Source organism: Bidens hawaiensis, unplaced genomic scaffold, assembly GCF_021521415.1.
Source record: "Bidens hawaiensis isolate Kalapana, Puna unplaced genomic scaffold, B.hawaiensis_p1.1 tig00033812_1, whole genome shotgun sequence".
Taxonomy (NCBI): Eukaryota; Viridiplantae; Streptophyta; class Magnoliopsida; order Asterales; family Asteraceae; genus Bidens; species Bidens hawaiensis.
In genome coordinates, this window is record NW_027495804.1 from 171,985 (window position 1) to 182,818 (window position 10,834).

The 10,834-nt window shown below is 39.0% G+C and overlaps 1 pseudogene; it reads left to right on the forward strand.

Annotated features, from left to right (window-relative positions):
- The first annotated feature begins 3,788 nt into the window (after positions 1–3,788).
- On the forward strand, positions 3,789–5,088 carry LOC143585300 (E3 ubiquitin-protein ligase PUB23 pseudogene; annotated as a pseudogene).
- The last annotated feature ends 5,746 nt before the right edge of the window (positions 5,089–10,834 follow it).

A 10,834-nucleotide genomic window follows, 5' to 3' on the forward strand; every position in this document is an offset into this window, starting at 1 on the left:
TCGGAAAGGGTTTCAGATCAAAAGAGGTTGGTTTAAAAAATTATCTATTTGAAATTACTGTATATTTTAGCTTTGTTTCTTGATTTTCGCCATCAATTACATGCTTACTGTCTTTGCACGAAGTACACGTCTGCATTAGGGTTATGCGTGCACTAATATAAAGTGAATCACGTACCGGCACTGATTATGCGGTTGATGTTAGGTTGCACGGCGCTCCGCCGCCTGGCACCCAATTAATTTTATTAAAAGCTTCAGCTACTCTGCAAAATACCTAAATATATCTAAAAAGCTCCAGCTACTCTGCCAAACACCTAAATATATCTAAAAAGCTACAGCCAACAGCTACCAGCTTCCAGCTAACAGCCACCAGCTAGTTTTGCCAAACATACCCTACATGCTAATTTCATTCAGGTTCTTCGACTTTTAACAGATTTTCAAATTATATCCAAACTAGTAGTATTACCTGGCGCGTTACGCCGGGACAAGTTGGTAAAACTCAAGTGCGCGGTAATAAAACCTATGCGTGTCGGTCCCAGGTATTGAGGTGGTAAGTCATCGCGAATTCTGTTTGTTTTCATCACGTTTATTACGATACCAGAACCAAAACAAAAACAAAATTGACATTAGAACGGTTTTCATTATGTTTGTTACGATACCGGAATTAAAACAAAGCACAGTGAATCTACATGAATTTGGTCGTATTCAGTCACGTTTGTTGCGGTACCAGAACTAAAACAAAAGCAAATTTGACATTCAGTCAGTTTTTCTTACGTTCGTTATGATACCAAAATTATAAAAAAGAAAAAACAAAACGTTGTGGATCAATAAGGTGTCACAAAGCGGCCTAATGAGGCTTTTCGGCACCAAAGTTGTCTTTTATACTTATCGATCGGGTTGCATCGTTCGACAAAGATAACTATAATTTGACCGATTATTTATGAGCATTCATTATTTATTTCTCATTCACATCCCTAAATATAATTTAATTAAAATCATTATTTGTTAAAGTTATTAATTTCGCATATTTTTTATTAAAGCTCCCAAATTGGATCCATCATTCATTTTTATTGATACGTTATACACCCATGCTTATGCAGATGACATCTTGGTAATGGATGATTCTCATTTCTTTCATTTCCAAATATTTTCCTTTTTTTTAAATTAACAAGCACAATAACTTTTTTTTGAATGGTGAATTTTTGTCATCGGGAAGACTTGAACTCAAAACCTCTAAGCCTACTTGTATTTTAAAGGCTTTATCTCTATCAACGGACTACCAACCTCATTGGAAAATAAGCACAATAACTAAAACAGAATGTGCAAGTTTGCTTTAGATGTAAGGGCCACACATGTTAGGCTTTTTACAATACTGCATCAGGCGGGTCGATCTTCCTACTCATCGCGATTTTTTGCCTCCTATCTCATGCCTTGTCAAAGCCACTCTGTCCAACATGTTATTGATTCTAATAACCAAATTTTTTTCCTAATATACAATCAGCATATACGCATATATACATGGTGCACATATGTACAAGTGATCGAAGTACACGTCATGAAAACTAGATTACGATTTATCTCTTATTTTTAAACGACAATGTCTACCATTTTTTTCAATCTCAACTAGCAATGTTTCAATGTGAATATTTGATGTAAATATGACGTTAACTTTTCTATGTGCTTATGAGTAATTTTAAAACTCTAAGTGTATGTTTGGTTGGAGGTAATGGAATAAAAGAGGAATGAAATAGAAGAAGTAATGGAATGGATAATGGAATGGAATGAATCATTACCATTCATTTATATTATTTGGTTAACCTATAGAAATGATATAAATTATTACTTTATGTTGTTTGGTATAAAAAAAAAACAGTAGCTAGGAATGAAACATAAATAATAAAAACACTCATATCACAAAATACCTTTTATAATAATAGTAATAATAATAATAATAAAACTACAATGGTTACAGTGGTAGCTCCGGCAGCGAAAACAGTGTTGGAGGTGGCGATGGTGGTGGTGGTGGCGGTCAGGCGACAGGGGTGGCTGTGGTAGCATTGGTAGTGACGACAATGGTACGATGGTGGTGGTCAGAAAACGACAGTGGTGGTGGCGGTGATGGTCAGGCAGCGACAGTGACAATGGTTGCAGTGGTTACAACGACGGTGGCGGTGGTAATGCTGGTGGTAAGGTGGTGGTGGCGGCGGCGGCGGTGGTAGCGGAGTGGGTGGTGGTGCTGATGGTACTGGTGGTGGTTGTTAGGTGTTGTGTTGAGAATGCAGGGTGAAGGAGGAATGAAATGAAAAAAAAGAAGGGGGGTGAGAATGAATGGTTTTTAGGGATGGCAACGGGGCGGTTTCGGGGCGGGGAATGCCAATCCCATACCCGCCCCGGTTTATAAAACCCATTACCAAAACCGTCTAAAAACCCGCGGGGACTAAACGGGGAATCCCCATCGGGGATTCGGGGAAAACCGCGGGTATTCGGGGAACCCGTCTAGCATAAATGGTTTTTAAACGGGCTAAATTCCCCGTGGGGATCCCCATTTAACCGTCGGGTTCACCGTTTAAAACCCGATTGTAAGAAAATGATACAAAATTACAATACAATATTAATACACAAAAAGTTCAATATCCAAACACATTACACATACAAAAGACATTATTAATACATAAAAATGTTTATTTCTCCCATCACAACGGAAATTAACTTCATGATTGATCCTTCTTACACGTCCATACCGCACCCATTCAACCATTCAAACACTTGTCACGCCGGATTGCTATGATAATCAAACATTAACATATTAATTGGAAACTATATAAGAATCAATGTTAAACCATATTAAAATGTAAACGATAAACCATATATATATGTATTACCTCAATACCATCGTCACAATCATATTCAATAGTTTGGCAATATGCCTCGGAGGTTGTTCTAGGGTTAGGGTAAATGGCCAAATGGGAAAGTAGGAAACTGGTTTTAAACGGGTATACGGGAAAATGGGTTAGGCAGCCTTATTGGGAAAATAAATAATAAATAATATATTATATATAAATATAAAAATTATATTTAATTAAACGGGTTTTAAACGGGTATACGGGGCGGGTATACGGGGCGGGTACAGGCTATACCATACCCGCCCCGAACCCGATTAACTTAAACGGGGAAACCCCGAACCCGGACCCGTCCCCGATTAAGTGTCCCCGAACCCGCCCCGTTCGGGGCGGGTTTCGGTTTTCCCCATCGGGTTTGGTTTTTTTTGCCATCCCTAATGGTTTTGATGGAATAGGATTTAATGTGTAATGGATAATTCCATTCCATTGAGTAACTAAACACTACTTTTTTCATTCTTACGTAATGAATCATTACATTCCCCCTGTCATTACTGCATACCAAATGCTACCTAAAAGTCTACGTCTAACAAAATCCAAACGCGTCATATCGCGCATGCACAAATACTAGTTGTAATTGGGTAAAAAAAATAACTTCTATAAATAGCCTAATGCATCTCAATTCTCAAGTATGTTATGGATAAAAGCATTTAGATCATAACTTAGATGGATGTAAAGTTCAAGGACTTTCTAGAAATTATCCCTTACAATTACAACGCCTCTCTCTCTCTCTCTCTTAATTATTATAGTGTTGACTTTTCCGTTCAATACAGCCTCACTCCTTTCTCTTTCAAGTTTCAATATAAAACCAAATTGGCAAATTGCATTTCTATCAAACGTTGAGATTTAAACTCGAAATAGGGTTTCAACTTTCAATCTTCATAATCTTCCAAAAATGGAGATCCAAACTGAAGTCCCATCTCATTTTCTATGCCCAATTTCCATGCAACCTATGAGAGATCCAGTCACAGTATCAACCGGCATCACTTATGATCGAGAAAGCATAGAAAGATGGTTGTTCACATGTAAAAGAACCAGCTGTCCGGTCACCAAACAACCCTTGTCCGCTACTGATCTAATCCCTGACCACACCCTTCGCCGGTTAATCCAGTCTTGGTGCACCATGAACTCACATTATGAGTTTGATCTCGTCCCGACCACACCGACCAAACCGGTCGATAAATCCCAGATTGTAAAGCTTGTAAACGATGCGAAACGACACCCGCAAAACCAGGTCAAGTGCTTGAGAAGATTGAGATCAATTGCTCAAGCTGGAAACAAAACGTGCATGGAGGATTCGGGTTTGTTCGAGTTCTTGACAAAGGTGATAGTAAGAGAAAATAATTATAATAATAATAATAATCCTGGATCCGTCACTGAAGCGTGTGATGAAGCATTAGCGGTGGTTCATCATCTTCAATGCACGGATTTGATGTTACGAGATTTGATCAATAATGACTTGGCATTATCTGACACGCAGACAGCTGTCTCGTGCACTGAGTTTGTCCTTTTTGACGCGTTATTGCATGTAATGAGATTTGGATGCATCCGGTCTCGCTTACACGCAATAACAATTCTAAAATCTCTTTTCAAGGTGGTGGACCCTGCACGAATTGGGGGTGTTTCGCCTGATCTTTTCGTCGAAACGGTTAAAATATTAAAAGAAAATATTTCCCACCAGATGACCAAGGCCACATTAGAGGTTATTGTGGATGTTATTAGATGGGGGAGGAACCGAACAAAGGCAGCGGAGTCGGGGATGGTTTCGGTGCTTATCGACCGTCTGATCGAAACCTCGGAGCGAAGGGGATGTGAGTTGATGCTGGTGGTGTTGGAGCAGATTTGTCGGTGTGCCGAGGGGCGGGCGAAGCTAGTGGAGCACGCAGCGGGACTGGCGGCGGTGTCAAAGAAGATCCTGAGGGTTTCTCATGTGGCAAGTGATAGGGCAGTGAGGATATTGTGTTTGGTTTGTAGGTTTTCAGGAAGTTATGGTGTGCTTCAAGAGATGGTGGAGGTGGGTGTTGTTTCAAAGCTTTGTTTGATGATTCAGATTGATTATAGTGATAGAACAAAGGAGAGAGTGAAGCAGATCTTGATGTTGCATTCTAGGGTTTGGAAGGATGCCTCTTGTATTCCTGCTCATTTGCTTTCTTCTTATCCTGAAGTGTAATTAAATGTTTACATGTTAACTTTTGAACAAATTCTTGTTTTTGTTTGGTAGTTTGGTTGCAATTAGTAGTTACAACTGTCAGAATTCAATAAAAAAAAAGTAAAATGAATATATAACATTAATATATGCAAGAATATATAAAACAAAATTAGGAGTCTTGTGAGTAAAATTATTTCCAAAATCGTTTTAACACCGAAGCTATTTGTCATTCCCATTTTATTATGGTGGTAAGGAGGTAGGGCTTAGAAGTTTCTAGATTCGATCTTTGTAAAATGTAATATTTAATCATTTTAAAAAATAAAACACCTACCGAAACTATTTATTAGAGTAGAGAGTGGAAGAATGATGGAGAACATGGTGAGGCGGTACCGCAGGAACACTGTCCGCCAACCACACCATATCACCAATTTTGAAAGACTGCGGAGTTGAGAATGCAACCGATACTAACCAACCAATCATATTTTGACATGCCACATTATTTTAAACTCTTGTTTAAAAACAGTTAGGGATATATAGGTTGGATTGAGACATGAGGATTTCAAGGTTGAAGGATGGTTGTGAGCAGTGAGCTGAGAGGTAAAGAGACAGAAAAATCTTATTAGAAATTTGACCAAATTATTGTTTTTGTTTAGTGGTGTAACTCATGTAATCAGTAGTTGTAATCATCAACCATTATACCATTATACATGCAATTGTTAATCGGTATTTTAATATGGATTAGTTACTTTTTGTAACTTTAAAGATATAATCATTAATTTACAACAACAATATTAATTTTGTAAGTTAAAGTAATATTAAAAGGTGATCTAAAGAGACCGAAAGAATTTAAGTGGATGATTATTGTAGGGGTATGGTACTAAACCCGGCTTACGACCTTAATTTGTTATGTCTGGCTTATTTTATTATATGGACTAATACAATATTATTGGGCTGAGGGGGTTTTGTGGAGGTAACCCTAATTGGGCTAGGCCCATTAGGGTACCATGATGGTGGCCATGAGGCTCCCTATATAAGGAGGTCTCCACCTCCTTATTAAGGGTTGTTGTTCTCAATAAGAGCCATCACCATAACCATTTTTGTGTCTGTAAACAAGAGATCCTCGAGATTTCTTAGCAGTCACCTCCACACCCCCAAAAATCATTGCAGATCTCAAGCTACCGGAGAAGAAGATCGAGTCGCGGTTCGTTCATCTCGAAGACCCGGGAACATCGTCATGGATCAGGTCAGATTCATTTCATGTTTCTACATTTGGCGCCATCCGTGGGACGGCAACGAACCACGTCTTGTTTTTCGTCTCGGTCCTCCGATCTGTTCATCAAATACTCTAGGTTCTACGATTTCTTCTTTCAGATCTGTTCTATGGAAGTCCAAAAATCCGTAGATCTGAAAATATTTCTAGATCCGGAAATATACAAGAAGAAATACCACCAAACTTTGGGGAAAACCCTTAGATCTGTGTGTTTTATAAGTGAAATATACCAGATCTAGTTATGATTTTTTCAGATCTGGGTTCGTTTGAGCAATAGTCACCTTTCATATTCATAGATCTATAAATCCTTTCAGATCTGTTGGTTTTTACATAAAACCTACCTGATGTGGATATTCAGATCTGTTCCATGCGCGCTCAACCCCGCCATGCATGCGCGCTCAACCCCGCCATGCATGCGCGCTCAACTCCCGCCATGCATGCGCGCTCAACTCCCGCCATGCATGCGCGCTCAACTCCCGCCATGCATGCGCGCTCAACCCCGCCATGCATGCGCGCTCAACTCCCGCCATGCATGCGCGCTCAACCCCGCCATGCATGCGCGCTCAACTTTCAGCCGCTATGCATGCGCGCCCGCGGATCACTACTCCGCCGCCATGCATACGCGACCTTGGATCACTACTCCGCCGCCATGCATACGCGACATTGGATCACCACTCCGCCCACATGGCCACGCGCCAAACATAAAGGTCGGGAGCCTAATAATATCCCAAACGGCCACGCGCCAAACATAAAGGTCGGGAGCCTAATAATATCCCAAACGGCCACGCGCCAAACATAAAGGTCGGGAGCCTAATAATATCCCACATGACCACGCGCCAAACATAAAGGTCGGGAGCCTAATAATATCCCAAACGGCCACGCGCCAAACATAAAGGTCGGGAGCCTAATAATATCCCATATGGCCACGCTTCAAACATAAAGGTCGGGAGCCTAATAATATCCCAAACGGCCACGCGCCAACGTAGGTTGGGCACACCTCATAATTTTCCCGAGGATGGGAACCTTGTAATACATCCACTTTTAGTTGATATATTTTTGCAGGTTCGGCTATGAGTCGCACAAGCACCTATGACATTATTATTATTATCTGGCCGTTTGTGCCTCCATTATTATTTTGAAGACAAGCCGGGATAGTCATCCTGCATAGAAGAGGCCCTTGTGGGCCAGTCATTATCATCATATTATAGCTCATAAGCCGCAACTCGCGCATGCCTCGTTATTTTATAGCTCGTAAGTCGCCTCGCGCGCAAGCTTCATTATTTTTATAGCTCGTAAGCTGCCTCGCGCGCAAGTTGCATTACATTATTATCGAGATGCGCACTCTATCTTTTATCAGGCCCCGCGCCACTACTGTTATGATGCGTGCTATATCTTATTCATGCCAGTGCACCATTATTATCATAAGGATCACAACATGTCACCGTCATGGAGGAAACCTCTCAAAACTCAAAGACAATAAAGACAAGGCTGAAGAAAGAGGAAAAAACCGCCTCATATCCTAACACACCTTATGAAGTCCAGCGCTCCACCTAAACGCTTGCACGCCTAGGAGCAACACTGGACTTGGGGGGCTTGTAGGGGTATGGTACTAAACCCGGCTTACGACCTTAATTTATTATGTCTGGCTTATTTTATTATATGGACTAATACAATATTATTGGGCTGAGGGGGTTTTGTAGAGGTAACCCTAATTGGGCTAGGCCCATTAGGGTACCATGATGGTGGCCATGAGGCTCCCTATATAAGGAGGTCTCCACCTCCTTATTAAGGGTTGTTGTTCTCAATAAGAGCCATCACCATAACCATTTTTGTGTCTGTAAACAAGAGATCCTCGAGATTTCTTAGCAGTCACCTCCACACCCCCAAAAATCATTGCAGATCTCAAGCTACCGGAGAAGAAGATCGAGTCGCGGTTCGTTCATCTCGAAGACCCGGGAACATCGTCATGGATCAGGTCAGATTCATTTCATGTTTCTACAATTATTTTTTAATCCAAAGCGGTAAACAGAGTTTTAGCTGAAAAAGCTCCTTATAACGATACATCCTTTTGAAAAGGAATTTCCTAAAGGGTGAGATCAAAAGAGATGTTTGATGTTATGGTGGTGAAAAGCTTCATGTCCTAGAACATCTGTTATGTGAGGGATGAAATTGGCAACGAATTAAAAGACGTATATCACGACATGTAAGCGATGAAATGACAAATTGGTTTTCACTCTCACTATATAGTGTTATGAGAGGGGGAGTGGAACGGACATACTTATCATTACCTAGTTTAATGAAAATTAAATTATAACTAAATATTATATTAAGAGAAAATTATTGTTTGCGTCCATGTGGTTTTAGGGTGGAAACACAATAAGTCCTCAGAAAAAAATGAACCGGTTGAGTCCCTGTGGTTTAAAAATGAACTATTTGAGTCTTTGAGTCATGACATTACTAAACTGTGTTAGCTTTAGAGGTAGATTCGATATTTCACCTATATATGTATACATGATCATTCTGAGTCTAATAACTTTCATAATTGGTCAACCTGAGTCCCCGTGTTTACAGAATTACTCTTTTAACAAAAATAAACTACCGAACTACTTTTTTTTTAACAAAAATACACGAACAAAACCTTTTTGTATATAAAATAAATGAACCGAACTACTTTTAACAAAAACAAACGAACCAGACTACTTTTTTTAACAAAAATAAATGAACAAAATCTTTTTGTATACAAAATAAATAAACCGAACTACTTTTAACAAAAATAAATGAACCGGACTACTTTTTTTTTAACAAAAATAAACGAATCGAACTACTTTTTGAATAAAAATAAACGAGCAAAACTACATTAATTTTTAACAAAAATAAGCGAACAAAAGTTTTTTTTCACAAAAATAAATGAATGGAACTACTTTTTTACTAAATTGAACGAGCCAAAAAGTAGTTTGGTACATTTATTTCTGTTAAAAATAGTAATTCCGTTCATTTATTTATGTTAAAAAAGTGGTTCCGATCGTTTATTTATGTTAAAAAAGTATTTTGATACGTTCATTTATTTTTGTTAAAAAATAAGTTCACTTCGTTTATGTTTGTTAAAAAAAGGTTCGGTTTCTTTATTTTTGTTAAAAAAAAGTAGTTTGTTTCATTTATTTTTGTAAAAAAAAGTTCAGTTCGTTTATTTTTGTTAAAAAAGCAGTTCCGCTCGTTTATGTTTGTTAAAAAAAAGTAGTCTGATTCGTTTATTTTTGTTATAAAAGTCCTATTCTTTTTTTTTAAAGTAGCTTAGTTCATTTATTTTTGTTGCAAAAAAAGGTTCGGTTTGTTTATTTTTATTAAAAAAAGTAGTTTGGTTCGTTTATATTTTTTTTAAAAAAAAATTTGGTTCGTTTATTTTTGGGTGATTGTTGTTTGGTTGGTTGATTATGGCTAAGATTAGTTATAGTTTGGTGGATAATTTTTGCATTTGAAAGGAATTTTTAATGAGGAATTAAAACTGAGCAATCACTTAAACCATATGAATTCATGCTGATCATAAGAAAAGGTAAACTAGTAATTCCACCTTTTTAGTTGATGGTCAATTAATGGCAGGAACTCAGATGGTTCATTATTTAAACCACGGGGACTCAAGCAGTTCCGTTTTTTTCGGGGACTCATCGTGCCTCCGCCCTAAAACCATAGGGACGCAAACAGTAATTTTCTCTTATATTAATAAATAACTAGCATATGTGCCCGCACGTTACTGCAGGTTCGCACAAATTATCCCCTTGTATTGGTGTGTAGTGTTTGTTGTGGAGTGTAATGGGTTATCAAGCGAGCGCACTGCCGCATGTGCATTTGGTTTGTTGATTTTTTTTGTGCGGGGATTACATTGTGTTTTGTGAAAACATGGGTACCTGCGTGATGCAATGGGGTGCCCGAGTAACCCGGCATTGAACGCATAATAATAAGTATCGATACATGCGTCACCTGATGATCGTGCGCACGTAACCCAAAATTCTATGCGTAACTCGTACAAAGCCAATACGCATGTAAAGGAAGATTATACACGTACAACTAACACCGGAATGCCCGTTACCGGCATTTAACATGCTTAACCGACACCGCGCGTGTAATTTACGCTGATTTGGTGCAAGGCACTGGGTTGAGCGCTTACCAAGATTGAGTTACGTGCATTACGTGGTGCTGGACACGCATTTATCGGGCCCCGTACATGTAAAACGGAATCCGTGTTACCGGTGGAGAAAATCAATAAGCAAAGCTAAAATATACAGTAATTTCAAATATATAATAAAGTACCCTGTTTTGGCCAGAACCCCGTTATGACCCGACACCGTTCTAACCTGAAACGTGCTCTAAGCTGACTCCTTTTAACTCAAAACCGCACCAACCTGAACCAAATTAACCCCTTTTTTTGTCGACTCGTTCCGACCCTAACAAAGTTTTACACATGACCTTGAGCTTACCCGGCTCGACTTGTTGCCAATTATAACTGGTAATCATGTAATATGTTAA